Genomic DNA, 12,797 nt, shown 5'->3' on the forward strand with positions numbered 1-12,797 from the left:
CTGAGCGTTATTACAACAGAAGCCTTAAAGGTCCCATGACATGCTGCTTTTTGGATGCTTTTATATAGGCCTAAGTGGTCCCTAGTACTGTATCTGAAGTCTCTTTCCCGAAAAACAGTCATTATGTTGTTCCAAACTTGTTTGGCTTTCTTCTGTGGGACAGAAAACATATTTTGGAAACACAATGAAAGTTAATGAGGTGCTTTATATATACACGAGATATATATATATATATATATATGTATATATGTATATATATACGTGTTTAAAGTAACTACTACCTGGGCACACCATACTGTCCCTGTCTCATGACCACATCAGAACAGGTGATAGGCAGGCTAGGGGAACTCATATTAATGTTAAAAAACCTCAGAGTGAAATTTTCATGCCATGGGACCTTTAAAGCAATGCCTTTGGTCTAAACTGCAAGAGGAGTTACATGCTACTGTCGTACTATCACTATGAAGCGCATGGCAATCACTTACAATAAAAGAGCAAAGGCAGGCGTATTTGCAACTGGATATTGTATGCAATCTTCAGACGCTGATCAGTTGGGGGAAGAGTTCAGTCGCAAACATGTCATCCCAAGAGCCCTCGGAGCAGAGGGGGGATGAAATGTTACTGAAGGGGGAAGGAGACCTCTCGTATCCAGAGTCACTGTACGCATCCATCAGATTCGAAGCCTTCTCGTAGTCGCTGAAGGAAGAGGCGTCGGAGAGGAAATCATCAACCGCGTCTGGACTCCGATCCACGGCAGGGATGACCACTTCCTCCGGTTCGTCTTTGACAGACACCGTTTGGATTTCCACCTCGATTTCTTCATCGGACTCGGAGAAGGCGACGGAACCCTCGCTTTTGACTTCGCAAATGCTCTCCTCGCTCACCACCTCGGTGGGTTTGGTGTAGATGTGGTCGAAGTGGATCAGTTCATTAAGGGCCTCCAGCTTAACTGGTGCGGGCCCCAAAGCTGCAGGTGGGGAGGCAGGTACTTGCTCTCCTGCACCTCCATCCAGCACAAGCTCTGGCTGGGGTTCCTCTGCTTCTGGGAGTTCTGTCTTGAGGAAGAGCTCTGGGTCAAGGATGTCCAGAATACCAAGCAAGAGATCAGACTGCAGGACGAAAAGATGGTGGAAAGTGAGATTTTGTCGGTGCAGCAAAAACACAAGACGAAACGGTCAATGCGAAATGTGACCCTGGAGCACAAAAGCAGTCAAAAGTAGCACAGGTATACGTGTAGCAATAGCCAACAATACATTGTATGGGTCAAAATTATCGATTTTTCTTTGATGCCAAAAATCATCAGGATATTAAGTAAAGATCATGTTCCATTTAGACATTTTGTAGACTTCCTACAGTAAATATATCAACTTAATTTTTGATTAGTAATATGCATTGCTAAGAACTTCATTTAGACAACTTTAAAGGTGATTTTCTCAATATTTAGATTTTTTTGCACCCTCAGATTCTAGATTTTCAAATAGTTGTATCTCAGCCAAATATTGTCCTATCCTAACAAACCATTGGAAAGCTATGTATAAATCTCAAATTCAAAAAATTGACCCTTATGACTGGTTTTGTGGTCCAGGGTCACACGTTTTCAGCATAACGATCACTAACTCTAAGGGTGCTTTCACACTTGGTTCGATTGTTTGGTCTGAACCCGAGTTCGATTGCTCCCCCCTCCCCCTGCTGGACTGTGTTCACATTATATTATTTGGGTCCGAACCGCGGTTCTTTTGCGTCATCAAGCCAGCAGCTGTTCACCCCGTTGCTTAGTAATGATGGCGCAGGAGAAGACGGCAAAATGAGTAGCAAGGCTCTTTTCAATTTTATATTTATGTTTTTGAACCATTGGTTTTGTTTCCAAAGCTTCAGTACATAACGGCACTTACGTCTGCCTTACGAATGTACTGCAAATGCTCTAAAGTACTCTGAAGGTGAAAATAAATGAGATATACAGCTCTCTGCTTGCAGCGCGTCAGTCACACTCATCAAGAAAGTGAGTGAAACACACACAAACACATTTTTATCAAATAATACGCCATTAATATCGGTTAACTTCCGTGATCTGGTACGATTGCGTTCACATCAGCAGCGAACCGTACCGGAGTTCACTTGAACCGTACCCCAGACCACCCTTTTTAAACGGACTCGGGTACGGTTCGCGTGTGCGCACCCGAATTCGGAAGACAGCGTTCACATCATCCAAACGTACCGAACTCTGACTTCAATCGAACCCGGGTGCGCACCAAAAGTGCTAGTGTGAAAGCACCCTAAACCTCTGAAAGCCAAAAACTGCAGGATCTTCACCTCAGAGTCTGAAGGGCCAGGGCTGAGAGTATCCATGGAGAAGTCTTCAGATTTGGGGACTGCTGGGCCTGCACCTGCTGCGGAGGCACACGTAGCCTGAGTGCTGCTGACTCAGAAGACCCGGTCACCAAACCCAAATCGCTCACCGCGGACTCCAGTACCTGAACCTAAGAGAGAATGAGAGGCATTAGAAAAACCACACTCTGCAGCTGCCTGTTTAACTAACATGTGCACGGGTTACAACCTATTTTATTTTTACCTTTTCTTTCACTTCCAAAGTATCCAACCCCAGTCTCTGTCTTAGTTCCTCATTCTCACTGAGCAGATCGCTCGTCTGCTCTTGCAACAGCCCGTTCTCGACGTGAAGTTTCTGATTCTGTGGAAAACATGTCGAAATTAAATCTTTCCTCTAAACCGAGTGAGAGAGAAAAAACAAAATCTGTTAAGAGTCAAAGTACCTCGAGCTCCAGCTCCAAGACTTGCTGCTCCAACTCTCCCATTTTGGCCTTTTTTCTGTCTCTTGCCGTCTGTGCAGCAACTCTGTTCTTCAGTTTCCTAAAAAAAATGTAATCATAGCTATTAAAAATACACGTTTTGGCTAAACAATAAATATAGGATTTATGTGGGACATGATACGGTGGGAAACTTTTTTTTGCATTTATAAAATTATTCCCTTGTATGGTCTTATGTGTGTGTTTGTGTGTGTGTGTGCAAACACTGGTAACATTTTTAAATGTAAAAAAAAAAAAAAAACTTGTATCATGTTATCATGTTTTTAATTGCGTTTTATGGTGTTAGTTGTACTTTTTAGTTATTTTATCATTTAATCAAAATAACCCAACTGCAGTTTGATTTGAGATTAATTGGAATGCACAATGAAAAACATGATTTTTTAAAATTGCTAAAAACGGAGTAATCCGTTTTTGCAAATTAACTAATAAACCAATGTTGGCAGGTCAGACGGTTTTGAGGAAACTGCGCATGCGCAGTCGAGTTCCTGCCACGCAGGCAGATGTGGAGAAGCTATATTGATTCAGAAGAGGAGGGACTGACCGGCAAAACCCACTGATCTTGGCTGAGATTCAAATTCTTCCACATTAAAGGGTCAAACTGGTTCAATTGACTACGTTTACATACTATAACGTCGATATATGAAATGTCTAAAACTAAATATTGCGCCCCTCGTGTTTCAAACCGACCGAACGGATTACAAAACTGATGAAATTAAATCCCAACTCGTCTCACCTTCTTTGCGCTTTTTCCTCTGGGCTCAGATGTGTGAGTCTCTGCCTCTTGCGCAGCGGTGCTCCAGAGACGGTGGAGTCGGAGTCTGAAGACGGTTGGCTCGGGATCATGACCGATATGGAGCGGCTCGGTTTCCCCGATATCAGGAGGACTTTATGGGCTCCTCCGGTCCCTGCTGTGACTACGACCATGTTGTCTGGTTTAGGATCCGAGTGAAGACCCTTTTCGGTATTTGTTTAGGGGTGGGAAAACGTCCGAAAAACCGTCTTAATTCCCTGCATATGGTCCCCCTTCGATGTCTGCAAATTGAAGGCGTGGAGACGCTCGCGTTCTTTTTCTAGCGTCGTGGTGCGCTGTGATTGGCTGCCGGGATCACTGACGTATTTGTACGTCAGTCTTTCCTTGGGTTAAAATAGCTGACGTAATTTTCGTGTTTACGCTTATTCCTTCACGCTCATGACATTATTGATATGGAACATTTTTCAGAAATTCTTCAAGTGACTTTAAGAGTCACCCTTCTGGAAATTGCATTGCAAAAAGTGTGACCTTATTAATAATTAGCCATAATAAGATCGAATTATGAGTAAATTCCACAAGTAATTTTGGGATAAAGACGGTTTTTTTTTTTTATGAAGAAATAAAGCATTATGTGAGGTTTCTTCTTTATGTGAAACTTAAGTTACTCATTTTCCATTTTCATCTTTCCCCATCTACACTTTGTGAATTGATCTATTTTGCTAATTGACACGAAAAGCTAATTCAATTAATGAAATTCACTGTTATGTTTTAAATTTTAATGTTTCTGAAAGTGCATGTGCATCATGTCGATATTGATCGCATTTGCCTTTTGAAGAGGATTGCATTTTTAACCCTTTCCATTCATTGATAAATGACGTCAAATGGCCAGGGACCCATTGAACCTTGTTTTAAAAGCTGCAGCTTTTATTGTGCGTTATTGTAAGAAACGTAGTAAAAACTATTGCATGGGATTGCATCAGAAAATCTTTTTTTAAATCCTCTCATTTCATCAGGAAACAAGATCAAGTGGTTAAGACCCATTCAAATGCCTCACATTAGCTGCAATTGTAACCGGCTCATTAGCAAACACTGACTTGAGAGAAGATGTAGGGCTATAGTCAAAGGAACAGCTGAGCAAAGGAGAAGCTTCTGAGGGGACTTTCATGTCCTAAAAATCCCTCCTGAGGGTGAAAGAGTAGGCAAAGTGGGTTTCCCTGTTTGGACAGCAAAAATGTGCATGCAGTCTATACTTTTGCATAAAATCTGCATGTGATTTCTGATGATGGGAACCCTCATAGTAAAGATTTCAGAAACTTTCGGAAGATTTATTTAATTTATCCATCTGTTTATGTAGAATAGTTTTTTTTTTTACCACAGATTATTTGGAATCTTCAAATAAATGTCCGTAAGCATCCTGTAACAGTGCAGGAATTGTATATAAAAGGTGTAGCTGTGAGTTGCAGCCTGTTGAATGAGAAGTCTATCACCTCAACTTCTGTGTGTGGAGAACAAACAGCGGCTGTTTGCTTTACACACTAAAGCCGTTCAATCAACATCGTGAACTTAGAAGTAGAATACACACACCGCACTGGAACATGGAGAGTACATGTGCATGTTTAAGTGCCACAAAAACAATTTGAATTCACATTCCTTCCCTTTTTGTAGAAACACAGTATATGCATCCCCTGTCTTGTGTTATCGTATTTATGATGTAACACGAAAGGGAACTGAAACCTCAACTTTTGGACATAGTTACTTGTAATTTAGCAGAAGCTGTTATAGTGCACTAATCGGAGGGACAGTCCTCACTAGAAGAAACTGGGGTTAAGTGCCCTGCTCAAGTACACTAATACTGATAGGGCAGAACTTTGGTCACTGTACCTTTACTATACTAGCTTGTTTAGGATTCAGTAATATATGAGAGAAACATGTCTCTGTTCCTTTAGCTGGGACATCTTTCTTGTTTCTTCAAAAAGTACCAAGAGAACAAAACCGTCACTGTGCATTTCTCCTAAAAAATCTCAAGGGGAGTCCCTAAATTGCACCTGGTTTTCTCTCTCAATGCACTAATGTGTTAGTATTAGTTTTGGTCTACTTCCTGTGAAACAGGAACTATGTTTCAACAGAGCATGTTTTTGAATGATGAAAAAATGTGTGTGTTGGCAAACTGACTCAAGGATGATGAAACTTACCAGCAATTCCCGTTATAAGTGACTCTTGACAAAGTTGTTGTGACATTGTGCTACAAAGTTTGCCAATACATTGGAGGTTAAACAGACTGTTCAAATATACTGGGGGTTAAACTGACCGTTAAAAAAAGTGCAATGCAGAATCGGTGGTGCTAACATAATTTGCATTAATTAGCATTACAGTTTATTCAGAGAGGCACTTGTGCAGTTGAAGTCTAAAAATACGACAACACTCAGATCTCATGAGAAAATGTAATTAATTCAATATACTATTTCCAAGGCAATGTATTTCATGTATTTATGTATTTTAGAAAAAGTATGAAGCTCCATCCCATGAAAAACGTACAAATGAAAATGTATTTCATTTTAGCTAACATTTCTCATTTCAGTTTAGATTAAGCTGACGTACCAAAAATAATAATAATTAAATGTAATTCACTAAAGCTAAGAACTAGAACATAACATAATTTATAACAAAATAAAAAAGTAAACAGAAAATATAAAAATCTAATTTAATATAAAATATTAACAAAAAGCATATGAGTGATACTGAAATAGCACTAATCTGGGTCATGCATCTGTTTATACCAATGAACGAATAGAGCTATTCACCACTAGATCAATGGGTCCCATTGCAACATGACAGAGATTGCTTTATTTGTCAAGCTTTTATGGAACAAATAGTAAAGCGATTCAAGATGAATTGAAATTGTTTCTGAAATAGCTTGAATGCTGTTAAATTGCACGGGATTTTAGGTAGCATGTACTGAATCAAGTCTAAAGGCTAAAGGGTCAGATTGTTACGATCGTATGCATGATTTACAGTGTTTTTGGCTGATGTTTTCTTGCATGATCACTTGTTGACTTTTGCAGAATCCACAGTGACACTCCAGCTAGGGTGGGAGCGTCTGTGGCATTTTACCTATTGTTGTGTGTGTTGTAGGGATAACGGGGCGTTGAAGGGTCACACCCGTACACACACACACACACACACACACACACACAGCTGGTTTACTCCCAAGGTTTGTACGATGTTTACCCAATCCCAGATCACACTCCCCTGTGTGTATGCAACCTGCCTGCTGCAGTTCCCATACATTTCAGGAAGAGAATACTGGCAAACCTGAATTAATGCTCTCTATAAAGATTTCTTGAGCATTTGTCCCATTAAAGTTTGTGACTATGCTTTTTAGACACACCTTATTTAAGGTCTTACATTTGCCCTACTGTTTAAAAGTTTAGGGACGGTCAAAATACAGTAAAAAACAGTAATATTGTAAAATATTATTGCACTTTAAAATATGTTTTGTATTTTAATGTGTTTTAAAATGTCATTTATTTCTGTGATCAAAGCTGAATTTTCAGCATCATTACTCCAGTCTTCAGTGTCACATGATCTTCAGAAATCATTCTAATATGCTGTTTTGCTGCTCATTTCTGATTTTTATTAATGTTGAAAACAGTTTTGCCGTTTTTTTTTTTTTGTTTTTTGTTTTTTGGAAACCGTAATGCATTTTTCAGGATTCTTTGATAATTATAAAGTTCAAAAGAACAGCATTTATTTAAAATAGAAAGCGTTTGTAATATTATAAATGTCTTTACTGTCACTTTTTCATTAATTTAATGCATTTAATTTAATGCTGAACAAAAGTATTAATTTAAAAAAATGTTAGAGAACGGTGGTGTGTATCATAACACATCCTTGTACTCTTGTACTCTTTCATGTCTGATTGAAGCAACGATCGTGTAACCAGTTGCGAAAGCTCAAAGGTGACACAGCCATGAAATGATCTCTGATCAAACGGTCTGGGGTAGTGGATGACTTTCTTCTGTTTTATCTGGGCATGAGATTATCAGCATTTGCATGTGCTTTAAATACTGGAAATAGATTAATCTCTTAGAAGAACACTTTTTTTTGAAGAGAGCTCAACTGTGTTTGAAAAAAGAAATAAATAAGAAATAAATCAATAAGAACTAAATAACAATATTAAAAAAAATGTTTTACAGACATTTCCGTTAACTCTAAAACACAACACAATGCAGTATAAAACGCAGGTAACACCTGTAAAATCTAAATATGGAAAATTTCTTAAAATGAATACAGTACATTATTATGCCCTATTATCCAGCTTTTTATTTTTTACAACATGGACTATTCAGCTTTGTCAAAAACAGTTGTAAAGCAATTGTAAATTCACTAATAATAAATTATTCTTACAAGGAAAATGCATATCATATTGTCTGCTATAGTGCAAAGGTCTTAAAGGGACAGTCCACCCAAAAAGAAAAAATATGTCATAATTTATTCACCCTCATGTAGTTCCAAACCTGTGTGCATTTCTTTCTTTTTTTCATTTGTGGAACACAGCAGAAGATATTTTTAAGAATGTTGAATGTTTTGGGTCCCACTGACTTCCACAGTATTTGTTTTTTTCAGTGGGGCCTAAAAACCATTTGGTTATCAACATTATTCAAAATATCTTTTTTAGGAGTAAAATATCTACACTAGCATATCAATGTCCTCCAAGCTAACATGGACTGCATCCACAAAACTCAGTATTTTCATGAAGGAATGAGCAATGTGAATGAAAAAATGGAAAGTAACTCATTTTTGTGTTACGCGGATTACACTGCTGGGATCTTGCTCATTGTGAGTGTGCTGTAGTTGTGGTGGTGTCTCTGGCAGACTGTTTTTAGCAGGATAAGCTGGGATTTGTTTGTGGAATAGCTGACAGTGCGGGGTCTTTGTTTCTCAGCCATTGGCGCCGTCTGTAAAAAACAACAACAACAACAACTACATGACCCCAAACAGGCCTCGCAAGAGAGGGGGATGTGAACGCACATGGAAGTGTGTCCACATCTCCTGAATAATGTACTATTAAATGTAAGAAACTGAGAGATAAGATAACATTTGGTAACTAACTGGATTCTGTCTGTGATGCATGCATCATCACTGTAATGGGAATTCTGTGGGCTACGCACAGTGAAAGTCACCGTGGTTGCATGTTCTATGTCTGTACTTTGAATATGGGTTTCTTTTGAGGGTGGTTTGTGAGTTTCGCCTGGTTTCTGTCATGCACTTAACTGCCCCGTGTTTGTGCTCTTCTGTTCTGAAGTGTTTGTTCACTCTGATTCACTGAAGCTTCACAGTCAACAGGTTAAGGGTGTTTTTTCTCTGAAGCACCTCCTGGTGGAAAATAACAGATCACAGACCCAGAGGTAACAGCATCACCACCTGAGCTTGTAATTATCACATTTGAAGACCATTGCTGAATTCATAACCGCATGCTAGTATACTATGACTGTTTTTAGCATATCTTTTTAATGGCAGAAACAGTGCAGGCAGCCTGGAAAGTGTCTTACGGGAATATTTCACCCAAAATGAAAAAAATCATTCATTATGTGTCTTTCATGTATGGAAGCCCATTTCCCCCATATAAGAAACAAATCATTTGGGGAGTCATTATTATGGGATTAAAAGTTTGAAAGATTTGTTGAGTGTTGATGAGTACTATAGTCATTTAAATTGTCTGTGATCTTTGTGATCCTGTTTGTATAAACAGGTCATGTGTGTGTGTGTGTGTGTGAGAGAGAGTCTGGAATAAGCTGTGATCTGAAGAAGCTGTGAACTTTTTAACCCATAATCATGATTAGTAGATTATGACTTTTATGTTGTAATTATAACATAAACGGTTTTTTTTTTCTTATATGGGGGAAATGGCCTTCCATACTAATGTCATTAATTACATTTTTTATTATCCTCATGTTGTTTCAAAACAATATGATCTTATTATTATTGATAGCCTACTCAAGTTTTGGTGTTACTCTAACTTTTTGCTGTTTAATTTGTTTCCGTTTGTGCCAGTTTAGCTCCAAGATTAATAGTGTAAGATGGGTTTGTCTGTTTCCATCAATAATAGATATGATAATCATATAGCCTATAATGTAGGTCTATACTCCCCAGTATTTATTATTGTCGCTGGTTTCCTAAAGCTGTGTTCGGAATGGAATACTTGTGTACTGCTCACTGCAAACTGTGCACTATATAGACTACTAGATGCTCCCTACTGAGAGTGTGTAAATGCCACACTAAATGTTTCAATGCAACACAATTATTGACACGTGACCTCATTACCCTGCACTTTTAATTGAGCAGTCCAAACAATTAAACAACGAGACGGTTGATAATAGTTCATCATAATGGATTTGGAGAAACAGTGAGAGTAGGCTAATAAAGTTTCCAAACATGAGCCAAACACTGCGTGAGACTTTCCATTTGAAGAACAGTAGACCAGAAACACATGTGCGGCCATCTGGTGGAGAATAGAAGAAGCTGAAGTTGTGACGTAAGAAATTGTATAGAAATTCTTACCTTCCTACTTTTGGTACAAAAATGAATACAGTCACTTAAAAAGTACAAAATAAATAAATATAATAATGGATTTTTAAACTTTTAAATTAACTTTTTAATTACGTAGGCCTACATAATATCAGCAAAAACTATTTATTTATATTTTTATTTATTTATTTGTAGAAAATATAATATCAGGGCTAGAGATACGTGATTAAGCTTACAGCTAATGTCCAAAAAAAAAAAAAAAAAATTGTCATTGTATATTTTATGACCTTGTCACTATGATGACAAAGCGTCTGGAGAGGCTTCAAAGAGACAAGTGTTCTCTGGAGATGCTGCTCAGGGTTGTTAAAACAATGAGATTCAAATTAAAATATGAGCAATTCATGGATGAACTTGCCAAGACATCATGTGGTAACAAGCTTAGTTTCCATTCGCTATGTTTGAAGTAAAAAAGGAATAGAGAAGATGAAGGTGGTGGTTTGTGTGTAGGTGAGAGAGGTGGAAGAATAAATGAAAAGAAGCAGGAACCATAATCATGTCAGCAGATGGTCTGAAGTCATTTCCTGACACGCTGCTGATGTGGTTTAATCTATGTTTTCTCTAAAAACAGAGCGGTCTGTTTCTTTTCACTGACCTCTCTTACCTACCTACCTATCTACCTGTCTGTCTGTCTATCTATCTGTCTCTCTGTTTGTCTGTCTGTCTGTCTGTCTGTCTGTCTGTCAATCTATCTATCTATCTAGCTGTCTGTCTGTCTGTCAATCTATCTATCTATCTAGCTGTCTGTCTGTCTGTCAATCTATCTATCTATCTAGCTGTCTGTCTGTCTGTCAATCTATCTATCTATCTAGCTGTCTGTCTGTCTGTCAATCTATCTATCTATCTAGCTGTCTGTCTGTCTGTCAATCTATCTATCTATCTAGCTGTCTGTCTGTCTGTCAATCTATCTATCTATCTAGCTGTCTGTCTGTCTGTCAATCTATCTATCTATCTAGCTGTCTGTCTGTCTGTCAATCTATCTATCTATCTAGCTGTCTGTCTGTCTGTCAATCTATCTATCTATCTAGCTGTCTGTCTGTCTGTCAATCTATCTATCTATCTAGCTGTCTGTCTGTCTGTCAATCTATCTATCTATCTAGCTGTCTGTCTGTCTGTCAATCTATCTATCTATCTAGCTGTCTGTCTGTCTGTCAATCTATCTATCTATCTAGCTGTCTGTCTGTCTGTCAATCTATCTATCTATCTAGCTGTCTGTCTGTCTGTCAATCTATCTATCTATCTAGCTGTCTGTCTGTCTGTCAATCTATCTATCTATCTAGCTGTCTGTCTGTCTGTCAATCTATCTATCTATCTAGCTGTCTGTCTGTCTGTCAATCTATCTATCTATCTAGCTGTCTGTCTGTCTGTCAATCTATCTATCTATCTAGCTGTCTGTCTGTCTGTCAATCTATCTATCTATCTAGCTGTCTGTCTGTCTGTCAATCTATCTATCTATCTAGCTGTCTGTCTGTCTGTCAATCTATCTATCTATCTAGCTGTCTGTCTGTCTGTCAATCTATCTATCTATCTAGCTGTCTGTCTGTCTGTCAATCTATCTATCTATCTAGCTGTCTGTCTGTCTGTCAATCTATCTATCTATCTAGCTGTCTGTCTGTCTGTCAATCTATCTATCTATCTAGCTGTCTGTCTGTCTGTCAATCTATCTATCTATCTAGCTGTCTGTCTGTCTGTCAATCTATCTATCTATCTAGCTGTCTGTCTGTCTGTCAATCTATCTATCTATCTAGCTGTCTGTCTGTCTGTCAATCTATCTATCTATCTAGCTGTCTGTCTGTCTGTCAATCTATCTATCTATCTAGCTGTCTGTCTGTCTGTCAATCTATCTATCTATCTAGCTGTCTGTCTGTCTGTCAATCTATCTATCTATCTAGCTGTCTGTCTGTCTGTCAATCTATCTATCTATCTAGCTGTCTGTCTGTCTGTCAATCTATCTATCTATCTAGCTGTCTGTCTGTCTGTCAATCTATCTATCTATCTAGCTGTCTGTCTGTCTGTCAATCTATCTATCTATCTAGCTGTCTGTCTGTCTGTCAATCTATCTATCTATCTAGCTGTCTGTCTGTCTGTCAATCTATCTATCTATCTAGCTGTCTGTCTGTCTGTCAATCTATCTATCTATCTAGCTGTCTGTCTGTCTGTCAATCTATCTATCTATCTAGCTGTCTGTCTGTCTGTCAATCTATCTATCTATCTAGCTGTCTGTCTGTCTGTCAATCTATCTATCTATCTAGCTGTCTGTCTGTCTGTCAATCTATCTATCTATCTAGCTGTCTGTCTGTCTGTCAATCTATCTATCTATCTAGCTGTCTGTCTGTCTGTCAATCTATCTATCTATCTAGCTGTCTGTCTGTCTGTCAATCTATCTATCTATCTAGCTGTCTGTCTGTCTGTCAATCTATCTATCTATCTAGCTGTCTGTCTGTCTGTCAATCTATCTATCTATCTAGCTGTCTGTCTGTCTGTCAATCTATCTATCTATCTATCTATCTGTCTATCTATATATCTGTCTTTCTGTCTGTCTGTCTGTCTATCAGTCTATCAGTCTATCTATGTATCTATCTATCTATCTATCTATCTATCTATCTATCTGTCTGTCTATCTATCTATCTATCTATCTG

General features: G+C 38.4%; 1 pseudogene; it reads right to left on the reverse strand.

Annotated features, from left to right (window-relative positions):
- Positions 1 to 338: 338 nt before the first annotated feature.
- Positions 339 to 3,882, reverse strand: LOC107656809 (uncharacterized; annotated as a pseudogene).
- Positions 3,883 to 12,797: the final 8,915 nt, after the last annotated feature.

The sequence above is a fragment of the Sinocyclocheilus anshuiensis genome, unplaced genomic scaffold (genome assembly GCF_001515605.1).
Source record: "Sinocyclocheilus anshuiensis isolate Anshui unplaced genomic scaffold, SAMN03320099.WGS_v1.1 scaffold1136, whole genome shotgun sequence".
Lineage (NCBI taxonomy): Eukaryota > Metazoa > Chordata > Actinopteri > Cypriniformes > Cyprinidae > Sinocyclocheilus > Sinocyclocheilus anshuiensis.